A 20,906-nucleotide genomic window follows, 5' to 3' on the forward strand; every position below is an offset into this window, starting at 1 on the left:
GGGCCATATGCAGCCCCCAGGGGAGTCTGATCCTGCCCGCCAGGTTTTTTGGGCAGTGAGCGCAGCCAAGGTGTTACAGTAGGAATTAGTAGTTCATATAGTCCGGCCCTCCAGCTCTCTGAGGGACCGTGATCTGGCCCCCACTTTAAAAAGTTTGAGGACCCCTGTTAGACAATGACATTCTGATGATCAGTTATCATAACGAAAGTGTAGAGTCTTAACTCATCTGGCCAAACATAGCAAAGTACAAATGACAGTGGATGAAGCATAAGTAAGTACAAGTGACCTGCTGGAAGAGGTATGGGGTACCTGTGCCTCCTGAAGGAAAACATATAATTAACTTAATAAACAATTATGATAATGCATGCAAAGTGCTTTTTCGTTGGCTGGGTTGCTTATTCCCCTCAGTCTAGCACTAGACACTTTCTATTCCTAAATGGTGTTACTGCTTTAATACCATTGCTTTTGTTCCTGGTTGTAAATGTTATACTAGACTCATAATTCCAAAACTTAAGACAAGAAGCAAAAGGACCCTACTCAGGATACCTCAAAATTTAAAATTGATACAGAATATTTTGTAACAAGGACATATAGGATCTCACAGTCTCCCAAGCACCTGCCTTTTTTATTTTCAATAATCATAAAATTCCACCTTGAATACCATTTAAGGTTATGGTCTTGTCTCATCCCCAGTGGTCCATTGTTCAGCAAGAGAAAACACAAAAACTGATCATCAATGCATAATTTGTATTGATGTATGAACAAAAGGAAGGGGCTACATGCTAAACTGACTAGCTCAGGGAACTCTGGTGTGGTGGCATTGCAAACTCAGAGACCTTAAGTAACCATTTAGGATGGCCTGAAATTAAAACACTAAATATAAGGAGCTCATGGTGGGTAGACATGTCCTAGTCTGGCATTTTCCTTGACAAAAGTCAATCTTTATGTTAGCAGAGTCTATGTACAGCCTATTTTCATTTATGATAACATATATTTGGATTATCAAAGTAATGTCCCTTGTTTTGAACAACACATACATAGGCACCACTCTGAGCTCTTCAGAGATCAAAAAGATCTTTGTTATTCAGTTCATTGTTGACTTGAAACTATCCTACATCCAACTATGAAGAAGTATGTGCCTATCATTTTACCATTTATCCAATCACAGAAGTTCCCACACTTTGCTTTCTCCTCTCTCCTTAATCTATCACCCATAGATTTCATTTAACACACATAAGTCTGCACTTTTGCTTGTAATGTAAAAAATAAGGTGCAACATTGTCATGCTCAATAGCATTATCTCAACCCAGTGTGATTTGCTTGCCCACGATTATCAACACATTCCTTCAAATAAATGCACAAAACTTTTTTACAACTTTGAACATTTTTCACATTGATAAGAGAAAAGGTTCTTTGCAGGAAAAAGTAGAATTGGAGGTGAGGAATATGAAACACATTAGTATGTTAGGTCATTTTCTTAGCAGAGGACAGACAGCACATGCTTTATAAACAGTGTCACCCGTGTGATTTCTGACAAAACATCCCAATGTAAGATGAGAACACAGAGGCTTTTTCTGGGATTTTAGGACATGTGTTGTATTCAGGGTGGCACCATTGTCATGGCAACAGAGGGGATAAGGTCCAGGTTCCACAGTAATGAAGACATGGGTCGCTGTGATAACCAGTCCCTAAAGCCCAGGGGGGGCCCCAGCTCCTGACCTGGACGAAATGGGGACCTTTGGAAACTGGATGCTAGGAGGACTCTCAGGGGAGAAGCAGTGTGCCTTATGGAACCCAGGTCCTGTTGAATCCCAGGGGTGCTGGAGTATGGAGCAACTGCTCACCTATACTCACCCTGCAGCTGTCCTGCATGCTGGAGGAGGTATGAGGCACCTGTGCCTCCTGCAGGGGCATTGAGTTGAGGACCCCATCGGTCAGGTCCGGTCTGTTCTCCTGTGTGGAGCTCTGTAAGGACAGCTCCCAGTCCCCAGGGGAAAGTCTTAGAGCCCTGTTTTGCTGGTTCTGTGACTCACGTGACCCTCCAATCCAGACACACACACACACACACACACACACACACACACAGTGTGATCTACTTAGACCTCCACTGGTGAGGAAAAGGCATGACAGCCTGAGGGCCTAGGATTCCCATTGGCACAGATAAAAGACCCCTCTGGAAGCCCATCTTCAATGACCTGTCCTGCCCTTCCCTGCTCTAGGGTGTGATCAAAGCAGGACTTCTAGTTTATCCACTGCCCTGAAAGCTATCCCTGTCCTGGGATTCTTTTTTCATGTCCCTCTTCCGATCACATGAAGGGGAAGGGATGTGGGCTGCACAGGGATGGCACCCAGAGCAGGCTGGCCTGGTGTGAATGGGTCTGACCCAGGCCCCCTTCTCTTACCTGAGGGATTCTTCTTAAAAATGGCCAGAGATGTCGGGCACGAGTGTTGAACCATCTACAGCACATGTGTCAAACACAAGGCCCGCGGGCCAAATCCAGCCCGCCAGGCCTTGCAATGTGGCCCACACCACGCTGTCATCACTACACTCCGCTGTCAGTTTATGACATTGTCAGTTTATGACTGTTCAGTAAACCATTCGGCCCGCAATTTAGGCTGGATTTTAGATTTTGGCCACTTCTCTGATTCAGTTCGACACCCCTAATCTACAGAGTCTGGAACACCTCTCACTGCAGGGTTTTTGGGAACCAGAGCCCTGATAACTGGGAACACAGCAAGAGAACATGTTGAACTGTCAACTGTCTCTTGCCAAGTGAGTGGCAGTTGGGCAGTTGCTAGAAAGTGGGTGCCTGGTTACATGGATTCCAAATTCTATTAGGAAGTGACATCACTTCCTGGGATTGCCCCCTGCCCCGAATCCCCTCACCTAATAACAGATATAGTTAGTCCTGTGGCCTGCTCACTGCTCACCCACTTTCTCCATGGAGTATCATCTCCATGGAATATCCAACAGTGTACACAGTGACACCAACACACCCTCTCCACAGCCCCTAGAAGGTCTGGCTGCAGCCAGGGTCCCAGATTTGAGGAGATAGACCTAAGCTCAGACTCAACCCCTAGTTCCTACCTCCTCTTGATCCTGGATAAGTCACTGTTCCTGTCAGGGCCTGCCTCTCCCCTGCCTGCACAGTGGGTTATTGCAGCATTTGCTTCTTAGCGATGTTCAGGCTCATGAGGGGGAGTAGCTAGCAAGTAGAAGGAGGACTGTCATGGGCAAAAGTGCCTTCAACCTTCTTTTAATTCCTATTGTCACCTCTTCTGTGTCTGCTTTTCTTCTATTCCCACACAGAATCATTGGATCTAGCTTGTGTGTGTGTGCGTGCGCGCACAGGCCTGCACACTATTGCTAGGTTGTATTGTGTTGACAGAGCCCTGAATCTCAGTGATTTAAAGCAGCAAAGTCTAATTTCATAGCCAGGTGATTTCAGTGATCTGATGGATCTAAATAGAGTTCCTGTCTTTTGGATTGTTCATCATTTTTCTTATTGTAAGGGTGAGAGTAGGGACTTCCAAGCTCTTATATGTCTGAGTGGAAATCAGAAGTTGCCTTTTTATTTGACAATGGACTGTGGTGGACATGACTTCTATTTCCCCCTTTCTAACAGCTGCCAATTTCCACATCCAGGTGGTTCTGGAAAGTGTGTTTCAGGGCCCCAGAGTGGAGATATGAGCACATCTAACTGGCTTAGCCGCAGTGATGATGGTTGCATGTGGACATGTGACTTCAGTGAGTTTAATAAAATTATTTCTATTAGTCACAAGAGAAAGAATTTTGTTTGCATATGTCTCTTGGCCTATTGAAAACATGCTTAAAGTCACTAATCATCCCAGAGATGAAAATCAAAAACACAATGAGGGCACTAGCCGGTTTGGCTCAGTTGATAGAGTAAAGTGTCTGCCTGAGGACTATAGTGAGGTCATGGGTTCTATTCCAGTCAGAGGCACATTCCCAGGTTGGGGAATTGATGTCCAATAGGAGGCATGCAGGAGGTAGCCAATCAATGATTCTCTCATCATTGATGCTTCTTCTCTCTCTCTGAAATCAATAAAAAATATATTTTTTAAAAAACACAATGAGATACTATCTCTCACACCTGTCTGAAAGGCTATCATCAACAAGTCAACAAAGGACAAATGATGGTGAGGACCTGGAAGAAAGGAACTCTTGTGCACTGCTGGTGGGAACACAGACTGGTGCAGCCAATGTGGAAAACAGTATGGAGTTTGTTTAAAAAATTAAAAATGGAACTCCTATTTGACCCAGTAAGTCCATTTCCAGGAATAAATCCCAAGAAATCAGAAACGCCAATCAGAAAGGATATATGTACCCCTATATTCATAGCAGCACAAAAACTAAGATTTGGAAACAGCCTAAGTGCCCATAAGCAGATGATTGGATTAAAAAACTACAGTACATATGCACAATGGCATACTAAAAGAACTCTTACCATTCACAACAGCCAGGTTTTATCTCTGGGATCAGAGATAATCCATATTAACATGTCTTGCTATTTCTCCTTTGCACAAGTTTATGGCCTGGTCCCAGGAGATCTAGGGACCAAACTTCTACAATGTCTGCTAGGTCTGTGCTAGGTGCCCAGGTCAGGAGTAGACACCCATTAGGTATCAATAAATGCCTGTGGGTCAAAAGTGATCGCTTAAATCCTTGATTGAGGGCAAGGACCTTGGGATTTCCCTCCACATTTTTCTTCAAGTGCCCAGAGAAGCACATGGCATACTCTGCCAATGCATTTGTCACTTGGTATTCACAGAGTTTGCTGTGTTGATGCCTTTCTTCCCCTGTCTGGCCCTGAGAGACAAAATCCCAGTGGATAGAATAGAGTGGATGCTGGCTTTACCCAATGGCATGCTGCTCTGAGGTGCTCCAGAACCACCTTCTGAGACACTATTCAAGAAAACCCGACACCCAATCTTACTTACTGAGCAAGCTTGTTGTAGGGGTTGTAGTTTCTTAGTGATTTGTATGTGAGCGAGAAGCTTAGTTGGGGACTCAAACCTTGCTGGAGTCTTAGCCACATGATTTCCCTTTAGGCTGACAGTACTTAGGTCTTCTGGGCCCCAAGATCTTGACCCTTGGAACATTGAGGGGAAAGAGTGATTCTTACCCAGGAGAGGTCCTAAGTCTCAATCCACTGAGAAACAAAGTAAAACCACCCGGAACCCCATCACCCAGGGGATAATCACATGCAAGGTACAGTATCAGTGTATTTGCCTGTAGTATTTTCCTGTCCATGTTGAAATAGTCTCTGTCTTGTTTTCATTATCTAACGAGAAATGTCTGTTGCCCGTAAATGGATGCATAATATTTTACCTGTTTAGGTTCCAACATCTGCTTAAGCATTGCCTATTCCATGGGTATTTAGGCTCTTTTTGTTTTTAAAAAAGCATACATAATGCTGTGATGGGAGGATCCAAGATGGCTGCGCCCAGGTGAACACCTAGCCGCAGAGGCACACAACAATTTCAATAAAATACAACTAAAATATAAAATGGACATTACCCAGAACTACAGGAAAGTCGACTGACTGGAAATTCTACAATGAGAAGCAAGGAGAAAACCAGAAGGAAGCGCGGAGGAGCTGTAAAAGCCTAAGGTACGGAGACACGCAGCGCGCGGAGAGGACGGAGCCGGAGAGGAGGGAGGCTGAGTGCCTGGCTGGCGTTCCCTAGCGGAAAGGAGATAAAACTCCGACTGTGCTGGCCCCCGACTGCTCTGAACCCCAGTTCTAGGCCAGACCCCGGGGACTCAGGCTCATCCATAGGAAGCCAGGCTGTAAGGTTCCACCCCGGGGAAGCTGCAAAAGGAGGTCCCGGAGGCGCGCACACTGTGTGCAGAGAAGGGACGGTTGGCTGTGCCGCGGGATTGCCCTGGTGGGAAGGAGACTGGGGCTCCAGACTCCTCTGAACGCCACCTCCAACTCCACTTCCAACTGAACTGAACCCCAATACCGAGCTCATTGTGGGAGAGCATAGACAGTTTGGCAGCAGGCGAAAATCGAGGGCACCTTTCTCTCAGAGGTGCTGGCAGCGAGCACTGAAGGACCCGCATAGGGCGGGGCTGACGGAAGCCAAAGCTGCAGGCTCCACCCTGAAACCCCATCCCATCTGTAACTGCGAAATGCGACAACAAAATAGATCACAAACGAAAGAAATGGAGAACAAAAAAGCGTATGGATATAGAGTTCAAATCTACGCTTATAAGGTTTTTCAAGAATTTCCTAGAAAAGATGGATAAGACCTATGAGGATATGAAAAGAGATCAACTAGAATTAATAAGGAGTCATCAAGAAATGATAAGGGATCAACAAGAAATAAAGAATAAATTGTCTGAAATAAAAAATATTTTACAGAGTCCTAAAAACAGAAGGGAAGATCTCAAGAATCAAGTCAAAGATTTGGAACATAAAGAGCCAGAAGACACTCCTCCACAGAAGCTAGAAGGCAAGAGAATCCAGAAAATTGAAGATAATGTAAGAAACCTCTGGGACAACTTCAAGCGAACCAACATCAGAATTATGGGGGTCCCAGAAGATGAGAGAGAGCAAGATATTGAAAACATACTGAAAGAAATAGTGACTGAAAACTTCCCCCACCTGGTGAAAGAATTAGACTTACAAGTCCAGAAAGCACACAGAACACCAAACAAAAGGAATCCAAAGAGGACCACACCAAGACACATCATAATTAAAATTCCAAGAGCAAAAGACAAAGAGAGAATATTAAAAGAAGCAAGAGCAAAGAAGGTAGTTACCTATAAAGGAGCACCTATACAATTGTCAGCTGACTTCTCAACAGAAACCATGCAGGCCAGCAGGGAATGGCAAGAAATATTCAAGGTGATGAATAGTAAGAACCTACAGCCAAAGATAATCATAATGCTGTGATGGATATCTATCTTTATAAAATGTATCCATTTGAATTATTTATTAGGATCATTATCTATAGAAATAGAATTATGGAACCAAATTATATAAACAATAGATATTTTAATATCTTGTTATTTAAAAATGGATTTCCCAATCTTAATGATTTGGTAATACACTTGCAGGTTTTTCTGGTAACATGCAAACACACATATGTAATTCAAAAGAGGATCACACAAACTTGTGCTTTTAATTTAAACTTCATCATGGAAAATTGTTTTCATATCTGTCTTAAGATAACACGACTCATTTCTACAACTGCATAAGTGTTCTTTAGGTATGCACAATAATGTATTTTACTCAGTTGTGTAATCATAGATGGTGCAATAATTCCAAATGTTTATGATGACAATGTTGTCATAAATTTACTAGTACTCATACGTTTTCAATTTTACATTCTTTCTTGAATTCCTATAAAATAAGATCAAAGAGGAGAATTGTGTCAAAAGATTGAACATTTTAATTTGTGTGGATGCCCTAAATTATCCTCTAATAAGCTTTACCCAATAAAAAATTTCACTAAAATATATGAGTGGGTATTTTTTTACACCCTTTCCAGTACTCAGCTTTTCCTATTGCTCAACTGCAAGTGGAAATAATTTCCCTGAACTTTTCAAAGGAAATAATGGTTAAAATTGTTTCCCTGGCTTCACAACAAAAGAGCTCCCTACTTAGTTGATTTGATGTAGGATTCAAAGTGTGGTAACATTATCTGATCTTCTGTCTCAGTTTTCCTTCCCCAATTTTACCTGTACTGTGACTTTCCTTTGCCCTGTTTCCCTGTCCTACTCAGTTTGGATTCTATTACCAGTAACTTCCCCTCTTCCAAATTACACCACCATCCAAGACTTCCCATCTAAATACCCTCTTGCCATCTCCCTGCTCACCACTCAGGAGTTCAAACTCTTCCCCACATTAACCCTTTATGCACCTTCTGGAGGGCCCCTGGTCTGAAATGCAGGGTCTCATTGCTTTGGCCGTGCACTGAGCCTCTAGTACATGAATAACACTAGATGATTTTAATCTCCCAAGCCAAGTCCATCATTGCCATTTCATGATTTCAACTACAAGAGGAGTTATTTCTTTTCCTACCTTTCATGTTCTTGTCCTAGATCAGGCCATCCTCCCCACCTGTTGGGCCACTGCTCTCTCTGCTTCTGATCTTGTCCTGTCTTCAACTTATTCTCCTCCCTGCAACCAGGGTGATCCATTCAACGTAAAACCAACCCCCCCGCCCCCACCTGCTTAAGAAACTTTAATGACTTCTCATTGTCTTTAAAACATAAAACAGAAGGACTCACTGGCTTGTTGTACCCGGTAGACCTCCCAACCTCAACTAGGACCTCTCATAACTTCACTCACAAACATCTCCTTTCAGTCTTTGATGCACACTTCTCTGCCTTTGCAGACATTCTTCCTTCTCTTTGCAAATCTTTTTTCCCAACTGGCTGAGTATCAGGTGCTCCCAGCTGACTGACTCAGCTTAAATATCTCTCTGAGAAAACCTCCCTGACCATCTAGTCTAAGATATTGCCCTTTCATCCCCATCCCCATGACTCTCTATTTCAGATTACTGATTCCTTGCTGCATTTATCAGTTTATGGGTATTTTGTCCTGTCTGCTTGCTTTGAGGAACTCTCTCCAGTCCTGGTCTACAAACTCCATGAGGTGAAGGGAAGCAATCATGTCCTTCCTGGCCATAGTGGAATCCCCAGCACCTAGCCCCATGCCTGCCATCTAGATAATTATATTCTTAAGATAAATTTCTAGAACCAGAATTTGTCTAATCAAAAACATGTTCATTTGTTTGTTTGTTTGTTTGTGTATTAAAGTCACAAAAATGACAATGTTGACTGAACACTTTTCACCTTTTAGTGTGTGGGGGAAAATAGTGATAGGGAGACAGTGTTTTTCAAGAATAACAGAGAGAGAACTTGAGGATCAGTGAATCCAAGATGGCGGCATAGTTAAACAACTAACTGCAGCCTGGCGCAACAATATTCAAAAAATGCCAAATAATACAAAATGGACATTATCCAAAACTATAGGAAAGTTGACTGACTGGAAATTCTACAACTAGAAGGAAAGAGAAGACCAGAAGGACAATCAGAGGAGCTATAAAAGCCTAAGGTAAAGAGACACGGTGTGTGTGTGTGTGGAAAGAGGATGGAGCTGGAGAGGAGGGGGTAGCTGAGTTCCTGGCTGGCATTCCCTAGCTAGCAGGAAGGAGATAAAACCTCTGGACTGTGTTGAACCCCAGTTCCCATTAAACTGAACACCAGTTATGGGCAAGACACTGGGGAACAAGGCCAGCACCTTTGCCCAGAGACACCAGCGAACAGCCTCTTTCCTTCTTAGGTAAAAATTGCAGGCTTTTCACCTGTCCACGCCCCCTTTTGCATTACTGCCTTCAACTATTCACCTTGCCCCGACCCCCTCATTGATTTGACCTCCTTCAGCTCACGGCCTGGAAACGACCACTTAATCCAAAAACCCCACCTAGTTTCAAAAGGATGCCTTACATTTCACTCAGAAGTAAACGGGTAAGTACGTCTTATTTTCGGAGGATGCCTCCCACCCAAGGACCAGTTCCACGAGCGGGGGAAGACCAGCCCCCTCTTTCGGACAGCCATGGGCCTCCATGAGCCTCGAGGGCCCCCACCGCCCACACCAAGCCGCATCTCACAACGGAGTGTCCTGCCACCCCCACGGCCCTGTCTATGGGCTTTGACATCGGGGAGAGAGCTGTGTCAACTGCCCGAAAATCACTTTCCACTCCGGGGGCACTGACCCGCCCCTCCTGAGGAACCCTGTTTCCCGGAAAATAGGACATTGTCTTATATTCACTTTTGCTCCCAAAGATTCTCTAGGTCACATTTTAAAGGCTGGTCTTATTTGTCCATGAAGAAGAATAGGGTAGAAATTTACTGTTAAATGAAAACAAAGGAAAGTTATCACCTGTATAGGGTACTGGGTAGTACGGTCATTGTCAACACAAACCACACAAACTGTGAATCCTACAGTATCAAGAATTTACTCATTTACTTAATGACAATCATGTCAACATCTTCTGGAACATCATCATAACAATCCAATTCCTGAATTTACCGGTGAATTTCTGATCACTCCATTTCTTTCAGAATCAGTGGGTCAAAACTCTCATCTGTTGAGTACGGGTTGGCTGGGGTGTGGTGCTTATTTTCGGGGGATACCTCATATTTCACTCTGAAGGAAACCTGTAAGTAGGTCTTATTTTCGGAGGATGTCTTACTTTCAGGGAAACAAGTCACTTACTGGTGCCTGGGCCCTGAGGGCCAGCCTTCTGTCCCATTCATGGGGAAAGCCCTTCCTTGAGGACAAGGGACCTACTTGCTGGCATCCAGTCTAGACCACGGGAAAATGGGGCTTTTGCGGCCACTGGGGAACCCCATGCTCATTCCCGAGGCCCCATGGCCTTATCCACTGGACCACTTCCGGGTGTGGCCTCTGGCCCCAATCCATTCTTGGCTTGGCCGCTTCTGGCTGATGATCGAACCAGCCCCCCAAAACCCCAGCCTCCTTGTACAGGTCGCTGCTACCTGGCAGCGGGCCTCACTGCCAGCAGGCATTTCCCACCCCTCCACCCGGACGCCCCCCGCCCCATCCCCCGTTACCCTGGCGAAAGGCCTTTCTCCTAATTAGGTCACAATTGCCTGGTCTTCACCTGGCCCCGCCCCCTTGTTGACATGACTGCTTTCAGGTGTTTGCCAGGCCCCGCCCCCTCATTGTCTTGAGCGCCTTCAGCTGGGGCCTGGCCCCGCCCCCTTGTTTCAGAAACCCCACCCCCTCGTTCATTGGACCAATGAGGGAGCAGCACTGGCCAGGCTGCCTTGCTCCTCACAGGGTGTTCCCACAGCCCCACCTCTGGAAGCTTTGTTGGTTCCTTGCCTAAAAGCCCATAGGGCAGATGGCCTTCTGCTCACTGGTGGCCTCCCACCCAGGGCCCAGGGCCAGAAGCAGGGGCAGACCGGCTCCCCCTTTCGGACAGCCATGGGCCTCCATGAGCCTCGGAGGCCCCAACCGCCCCCACCAAGCGGCATCTCACAACCGAGTGTCCTGCCATCCCCACGGCCCTGTCTATGGGCTTTGACATTGGGGAGAGAGCTGTGTCAAGTCCCCGAAAATCACTTTCCACTCTGGGCACTAACCTGCCCCACTTAAGGTACTCTGTTTCCCGGAAAATAAGACATTGTCTTATATTCATTTTTGATCCCAAAGATGCTCTAGGTCTTATTTTAAGGGCTTGTCTTATTTATCCATGAACTAGAATAGGGTACAAATTTACTGTTAAATGAAAACAAAGGAAAGTTATCACCTGTATATGGTACTGGGTAGTACGGTCGTTGTCAACACAAACCACACAAACTGTGAATCCTACAGTATCAAGACTTTACTCATTTACTTAATGACAATCATGTCAACATCTTCTGGAACATCATCATAACAATCCAATTCCTGAATTTACCGGTGAATGTCTGGTGAATCCATTTCTTTCAGAATCAGTGGGTCAAAACTCTCGTGTTTAGTAGGGGTTGGGTGGGGTAGGTTGCTTACTCTCGGGGGATACCTCATATTTCACTCTGAAGGAAACCTGTAAGTAGGTCTTATTTTCGGAGGATGTCTTACTTTCAGGGAAACAAGTCACTTACCGGTGCCTGGGCCCTGAGGGCCAGCCTTCTGTCCCATTCACGGGGAAAGCCCTTCCTTGAGGACAAGGGACCTTCTAGCTGGCATCCAGTCTGGACCTCGGGAAGATGGGGCTTTTGTGGCCACTGGGGAACCCCATGCTCATTCCCGGGGCCCCATGGCCTTATCCACTGGACCACTTCCGGGTGTGGCCTCTGGCCCCAATCCATTCTTGGCTTGGCCGCTTCTGGCTGATGATCGAACCAGCCCCCCAAAACCCCAGCCTCCTTGTACAGGTCGCTGCTACCTGGCAGCGGGCCTCACTGCCAGCAGGCATTTACCACCCCTCCATCGGGACGCCCCCCCACTCCCATACACCGTTACCCTGGCGAAAGGCCTTTCTCCTAATTAGGTCATAATTGCCTGGTCTTCACCTGGCCCCGCCCCCTTGATGACATGACTGCTTTCATCTGTTCGCCTGGTCCCGCTCCCTCATTAAGTTTAGCGCCTTCAGCTGGGGGCCTGGCCCCGCCCCTCGTTCCAGAAACCCCGCCCCCTCGTTCATTGGACCAATGAGCGAGCATCACTGGCCAGGCTGCCTTGCTCCTCACAGAGTTTTCCTACCGCCCCACCTCTGGAAGCTTTGTTGGTTCCTTGCCTAAAAGCCCATAGGGCAGATGGCCTTCTGCTCACTGGTTGCCTCCCACCCAGGGCCCAGGTCCACAAGCAGGGGGAGACCAGCCCCCACTTTCGGACAGCCATGGGCCTCCATGAGCCTCTGAGGCCCCAGCCGCCCCCACCAAGCGGCATCTCACAACGGAGTGTCCTGCCACCCCCACGGCCCTGTCTATGGGCTTTGACATCGGAGAGAGAGCTGTGTCAAGTCCCCGAAAATAACTTTCCACTCCGGGGGCACTGACCCGCCCCTCCTGAGGGACCCTGTTTCCCGGAAAATAAGACATTGTCTTATATTCATTTTTGCTCCCAAAGATGCTCTAGGTCGTATTTTTCCATGAAGAAGAATAGGGTACAAATTTACTGTTAAATGAAAACAAGGAAATTTATCACCTGTATATGGTACAGGGTAGTACGGTCGTTGTCAACACAAACCAGACAAACTGTGAATCCTACAGTATCAAGAATTTACTCATTTACTGATCTAGAGATTCCCCGGGAAGATGGTGGCTTGTCCCCGTTTCGCCACAGTTCCCAGCTTGTGAGCCTGATCTCCTCACGCTCGTAAGCATGGAACAGGAGGCCTAGAAAAACCACCGCAGAGACCATCGAGTAGCTGAGACACCCCAATTGGTGCAAAAGCGTGGATTCAAGGGAATTTTTCAATCACCCACGGAAAGGTCAGAGTTTGCGGGGATAGCGTGAGGGATCCGGGCCCTGTTGCACTGGCAGCAACTGCAGCCACCGCGCCCTGCGCTGAGTGGCGCAGAAAGAAGGCTTGGCTGCAGCGAGTATCCTTCCTGGGGAGACCCAGTGCCGAGTCTGGGTCTGGTGTAATCTTCCCCAGAAGTGGGACTCTTTTAAAACGCCGAGGGACACGGAACAGATTGTTAAGAATCTGAGCAGTCCGACCTGAGCGGACAGGCGGATTCCACAGAAAGGTTGGATTTTGCAGGGATAAGGCGGGGTGTCTGTTTCGCGAAAATGAAAGTGAAAGCAGCAGCAGCTGCAGCAGCCACAACAGCGGCAGCCACTGGGGCGGCAGAGGAAAAAAAAAAAAGCGCGCGCTGGGACCCCGGAAATCTGCGTCCACAGAAGCCCCCAACTGTTGGGGTTGGCGTGATTCGAGAGAGTGGACGGGGGTCCCCAAGGTTGCTACTAGAGGGGTTCTCTAGGGAGCAACCCATCCTGATCCCACACGGAGGGAGAACATAGGAGTTGGAAAGCAGTCTGTAAGTGCGCACAGACTCGCCCATCCCGCACCTGGGCTGGTTCCCCTGCAACACTTTGCTTCTGATTACAAAGGAGAGATCACCCAGATTGGCTGACCCTAAGAGACAGCAGGGGGAATCTGCTTTTCTGGAAACTGAGAAGTAGAGCAGGGAGAAATCATCCAGGATTCAGCTCCGAGGCAAAAATAAATAAATAAATAAAAATAAACAAATAAAATTAAAAAACTGGCATTGAGGGCCACAGAAAAAGAAGGCTAAAGCAACCAAAAAGACGGGACATCAATCCACAAACACTGCCACCTAGGGTCTGGAGTACCATCTGACTGTGTTTATTATTAGTTTTATTTGATCAAAAACCAAGAAACTAAGGAATCGCCACTGAGGTGCAGCAGAACGCAGGGAACTGCAATACGGGCTGGACTAAGAAACGGGAGTGTCAAATAGAATAACAAATGAATGGCCTTCACAACTGGACTTTTTTTTTTTTTTCTAATTTTTTTTCTTCATTTTTTGCTTCTTTTACTTAAGAAACAATTTTTTCCCTTTTTTCCTCACTAGATTTTAACTTTTTAATAATTACATTTTTAGGTTCAATAAGCATTTTTAACACTGCTATTTTAATTTTTTTTAAGTGCCATTTATTTTCTCTTTATTTTACAATTGGAATTAGCGTTCTTCATTTTATTTTCATTTCTCCTTTAACATTGTTTAACCCAAACTCAACACAACCTTTACACCATCATTCTCTTTCTACCCCTCCCCCTTTTTGCTATCCTGTTTATCTTAACCCTTTCCTGTTTTAGATTTCTTTACTCTCTCTGTAATCCCCCCTGCCTAAATTTCTACCCTACTTATATATCTTATCTCCCATCCCTAGTGCCAAGTGCATACACACCCCTCTCTGAGCTATATTAACTAGCAAAAAAAAAAAAAAAAATTGTTTTCCTCACGGTTCTTTCGATGCTGTTTGGGGGAATGATGATTATATTATATTTTTATGCTTTTTAAGTGAGAATATTTTGCTTAATCTTTTGTTGTTGCTGTTGCTCAGTATTTTCTTATTTGATTGGTTTTTGTTAGTTGTTATTTTATTACTTCTGTTTTCCCTTACTGTGTTGGAAATTAGGGGATGTCCAGGTACTGCTGACACCATTTGTTGGGGTTAGTGGTTGTTCAATTGAAATTCTCTCCCCATATATATAGTTTGTTTCCCTTTTCTCCCCCCCCCCCCTCTCTCTCTCTCTCTCTCTCTCTCTCTCTCTCTCTCTCTCTCTCCTCCTTGTTTCCCAAATTCATTTTGACACTTTTTTTCCTATCTTTTTCTTTTGCTCCCTCCCTCCTCTCTTTTTACTCTTCCTCTTTCTCCCCTATTCCCTAATTTGCCTTTCCCTAGTCGTTACCTTTATTGGAAGTTATTAATATTGCAAACACATTTCTGTTCTGTGCCTTGTGTATTGTACCTGGTTGTGTTGTATTTTGTGCCTTTAAATCAACGCAGCAGAGATAAATCAACACAGGAGAGAGACATCCTGAAGAGAGACCATGGGGAGACAAAGAAACAGCCCACAAATGAAAGAAAAGCAGGCATCACTAGAAAAGGAAGTAAACGAGTTAGAGGCAAGCAACCTACCAGAGCAAGAATTCAGAGTAACAATCTTAAGATGGCTAAAAAGAATGGAAGACAAATTTGACAATATGAGTAAGACCCAAGAGGAAATGAAAAAAAAAAACAAGAGGAAATGAAGATGACTCAAGATGAAATGAAAAATGACATCGCTACTATGAAGAACTCAATAGAAAGCATCAAGAGCAGACTAGAAGAAGTAGAGGATTGCATCAGTGAGCTAGAAGACAAGATGGAAAAAAATGCCCAATTAGAGCAGCTTCTAGAAAAAAAAAAATTAAAAAGCAGGAGGAGAGCCTACAGGAGCTTTGGGACAATGCAAAACAAAACAATATTCGAATAATAGGGGTTCCGGAAGGAAACAAAACCGAGGTAGACATGGAAAACGTATTTCAAGAAATAATGACAGAAAACTTTCCTGAGATAGAGAAGAAAAAACCCACACAAATCCAAGATGCTCACAGAGTCCCAAGCAAAATGGATCCCAGAAGACCGACACCAAGACATATTATAATTAAATTGGCAAACACCAATGACAAAGTAAGAATCTTAAAAGCAGCTAGAGAGACAGAAAGTTACATATAAAGGAACCCCCATCAGACTAACAACTGATTTCTCAACAGAAACTTATTAGGCTAGAAGGGAATGGGATGAAATATACAAAGTCATGCAAAGGAAGGGTCTGAATCCAAGAATACTGTACCCAGCAAGACTATCAATCAAAATTGAAGGGGAAATCAGGAGCTTCACAGACAAAAAAAAGACGAAAGGAATTTATCTCCACCAAACCAGCAATGCAAGAAATGCTAAAGGGTCTACTGTAAAAATAAAGATATAGGAAGCGAAGAAGGAACACAAAGGTATAGAATAAAAATGGCGTCAAATGAGTACCTATCATTAATAACATTAAATGTAAATGGTTTAAATGCTCCAACCAAAAGACATAGGGTAACAGATTGGATAAGAAAACAAGACCCATACATCTGTTGTCTACAAGAAACCCACCTCAGAAAAAGAGATGTACACAGACTGAGGGTGAAGGGATGGAAAAAGGTTCTCCAGGCAAATAGAAATGAAAAGAAAGCTGTGGTAGCAATACTTATATCTGACAAATTAGATCTCAGAGTGAAGGACATAACAAGAGATAATGAAGGCCACTTCATAATACTAAAGGGAACAATCCAACAAGAAGAAATAACCCTGGTAAATATATATGCACCCAATACAGGAGCAACCAAATACATAAAAAATAATAATAATAATAAAAACTGCTGGAGGACATTAAGAGAGAGATTAATAGCAATACAACCATAGTAGGAGATTTTAATACCCCACTGTCACCCTTTGACAAATCATCTAAACCAAAAATCAGCAAAGAAATATCAATCCTAAATGACACACTAGACCAGATGGAATTAATTGACATCTTCAGAACACTCCACCCCAAAGCCACAGAATATACATTCTTCTCAAGTGCACATGGGACATTCTCAAAGATAGACCACATTTTGGGACATAGGCAAAGTCTCTTCAAATTCAAGAAGATAGAAATCATATCAGGTATCTTCTCAGACCATAATGGCATAAAACTGGAAATTAACTACAATAATAATAATCCAAAGAAATCAAACACATGGAGACTAAACAGCATGCTATTAAACAAGGACTGGGTTACCAGAGAAATCAAGGAAGAAATTAAAAACATCCTGGAAACAAATGACAATGAAAACACAACAATCCAAAATCTATGGGACACAGCAAAAGCAGTTTTGAGAGGGAAGTTCATATCCTTACAAGCCTATTGCAAAAAACTAGAAAAAAGGGTAACAGATGATCTAACTCTACAACTCAAAGAGTTAGAAAAGGAGCAACAAGAAAAGCCCAGTGTAAGCAGAAGGAAGGAAATAACAAAAATCAGAGCACAGATAAACGACATAGAGACCAAAAGAACAATACATAAGATCAACAAAACCAAGAGCTGTTTCTTTGAAAGAATAAACAAGATAGATGAACCTCTAGCCAGGCTAACCAAGAAACAAAGAGAGAGGACCCAAATAAACAAAATCAGAAATGAAAGAGATGAAATAACAACAGACCCCACCGAAATACAATGGATTGTTACAAAATACTACGAACAACTCTATTCCAACAAACTGAACAACCTGGAGGAAATGGACATATTCCTAGAAAAATACAAACTTTCAAAACTGGATCAGGAAGAATCTAAAAATCTCAATAGACCAGTGACTTGGGAAGAAATTGAAACAGTCATCAGAAAGCTTCCAGCAAACAAAAGCCCAGGGCCAGATGGCTTCACAGGAGAGTTTTACCAAACATTCAAGGAAGAACTAAAATCTATCCTCCTCAGACTATTCCAAAAAATCCAAGAGGAAGGAACACTTCCAAACTCCTTCTATGAAGCCAGCATCACCCTAATACCAAAACCAGATAAAGACAACTCAATGAAAGAGAATTACAGGCCAATATCCCTCATGAACATAGATGCCAAAATCCTCAACAAAATTCTAGCAAATCGACTCCAGAAGAACATCCCAAAGATCATACACCATGACCAAGTAGGATTTATTCCAGGAATGCAAGGATGGTACAATATCCGCAAATCAATAAACGTGATACATCACATAAACAAATTGAAAGATAAAAATCATATAGTCATATCAATTGATGCAGAAAAAGCATTTGATAAAATCCAACACCCTTTTCTGATAAAAACTCTTAACAAGGTGGAAGTACAAGGATCATACCTCAACATAATAAAAGCTATATATGATAAACCCACAGCCAACATTATACTCAATGGGCAAAAACTAAAACCATTCCTTCTAAGAACAGGAACAAGACAGGGATGCCCACTCTCGCCACTCCTGCTTGACATAGTACTGGAAGTACTAGCCATTGCAATTAGACAAGAGGAGGAAATAAAAGGCATCCAAATTGGAAAAGAAGAAGTAAAGTTATCCTTATTTGCAGATGACATGATATTGTACATAAAAAAACCCAAAAGACTCCATTAAAAAACTAATTGACTTAATGAATGAATTTGGCAATGTAGCAGGATACAAAATTAATGCCAAGAAATCCATGGCATTTCTATACACCAACAGTGAAACTGCATAAACAGAGACTAAAAAAGCAATTCCATTTACCATCGCACCAAAAAAATTAAGATACCTAGGAATAAATTTAACTAAGGAAGTAAAGGACCTATATGCAGAAAACTACACCACACTGAAAAAAGAGATAGAGGAAGATGTAAGGAGATGGAAGAACATATCATGTTCATGGATTGGTAGAATCAACATCATCAAAATGTCCATACTTCCTAAAGCAATCTATAGGTTCAATGCACTCCCCATTAAAATACCAATGACATATTTCACCGACCTAGAAAGAACTCTCCAAAAGTTCATTTGGAACAATAAAAGACCCCGAATAGCCACAGCAATCCTGAGAAATAAGAGTAAAGTAGGAGGGATCTCAATACCAGACTTCAAACTATATTACAAAGCCACTGTTCTCAAAACAGCCTGGTACTGGCACAAGAACAGACAAATAGATCAATGGAATAGAATTGAGAACCCAGATATCAACCCAAATCACTATGCTCAATTAATATTTGACAAAGGAGGCACGAATATACAATGGAGTCAAGACAGTTTCTTCAATAAATGGTGTTGGGAAAATTGGACAGACACATGCAAAAGAATGAAACAAAATCACCAACTTACACCATTCACAAAAATAAACTCAAAATGGATACAGGACTTAAACATCAGACGGGAAACCATAAAAATACTAGAAGCATCCACAGGCAGCAAAATCTCAGACGTATGCCAAAAGAACTTCTTCACTGATACTACCCCTAGGGCAAGGGAAGCTAAAGAGAAAATAAACAAATGGGACTATATCAAAATACAAAGATTTTTTACAGCAAAAGAAACCATCAACAAAACAACAAGAAAGCCCACTGTGTGGGAGAACATATTTGCAAATGATACCACTGATAAAGGTTTAATCTCCAACATCTACAAACAGCTTATACAACTAAATAAAAGGAAGATGAATAATCCAATTAAAAAATGGGCAATGGACCTAAATAGAACATTTTCAAAAGAAGACAGAAGGAAGGCCAAAAGGCACATAAAAACATGCTCAAAGTCACTAATTATCTGAGAGATGCAAATCAAAACAACAATGCGATACCATCTCACACATGTCAGAATGGCCAACATCAACAAATCAACAAACGACAAGTGTTGGCGAGGTTGTGGAGAAAAAGGAACCCTCGTGCACTGCTGGTAGGAATGCAGACTGGTGCAACCACTGTGGAGAACAGTGTGGAGTTTCCTCAAAAAACTGAAAATGGAACTCCCATTTGACCTAGTAATCCCACTTCTAGGAATATATCCCAAGAAACTAGAAACACCAATCAGAAAGGATATATGCACCCCTATGTTCATAGCAGCACAATCTACAATAGCCAAAATTTGGAAACAGCCTAGGTGCCCGTCAGCAGATGATTGGATCAGAAAACTATGGTACATCTACACACAATGGAATACTATGCTGCCATAAAAAAGAAGGAATTCTCATCATTTGCAGCAATCTGGATGGAATTGGAGAACATCATGCTGAGTGAAATAAGCCAATCAATGAAAGAGAAACACCAAATGACCTCACTCATTTGTGGATAATAAAGAACATTATAAACTGATGAACCAAAAGATAGATATAGAGACAGTATATCAACAAGTAGATCGTCAAATTACAGCGGGGAGGGGAGGAAGATTTGGAGGAGATAATAGATCAACCGAAGGACTTTTATACATGCATATAAGTACAACCAATGGACACAAAACTCTGGGGAAGGAGGGGATTTGTGGGAGGGAGGGAGGGGGGCAAAATAAAAATCAATAAAATAATTTAAAAAAATGAAGTCCTGTCAACCATAGTCCATTGTCAATTAAAATGGCAACTTCTGATTTCCACTCAGACATATAAGAGCTTGGAAGTCCTTACTCTCACCCTTACAATAAGAAAAACGATGAACAATCCAAAAGACAGGAACTCTATTTAGATCCATCAGATCACTGAAGTCACCTGGCTCTGAAATTAGACTCTGCTGCTTTAAATCACTGAGATTCAGGGCTCTGTCAACACAATACAACCTAGCAATAGTGTGCACGCCTGCGCGAGCGTGCACACACACACACACACACACACACACACACACACAAGCTAGATCCAATGATTTTGTGTGGGAGTAGAAGAAAAGCAGACACAGAAGAGGTGACAATAGGAATTAAAAGAAGGTTGAAGGCACTTTTGCCCATGACAGTCCTCCTTCTACTTGCTAGCTACTCCCCCTCATGAGCCTGAACATCGCTAAGAAGCAAATGCTGCAATAACCCACTGTGCAGGCAGGGGAGAGGCAGGCCCTGACAGGAACAGTGACTTATCCAAGATCCAAAGGAGGTACGAGGGGTTGAGTCTGAGCTTAGGTCTGTCTCCTCAAATCTGGGACCCTGGCTGCAGCCAGACCTTCTAGGGGCTGTGGAGAGGGCATGTTGGTGTCTCTGTGTACACTGTTGGATATTCCATGGAGAAGATATTCCATGGAGAAAGTGGGTGAGCAGTTAGCAGGCCACAGGACTAACTATATCTGTTATTAGGTGAGGGGATTCGGGGCAGGGGGCAATCCCACGAAGTGATGTCACTTCCTAA

This window comes from Pipistrellus hanaki, assembly GCF_964339955.1.
Source record: "Pipistrellus hanaki genome assembly, chromosome: 16".
NCBI classification, from domain to species: Eukaryota; Metazoa; Chordata; class Mammalia; order Chiroptera; family Vespertilionidae; genus Pipistrellus; species Pipistrellus hanaki.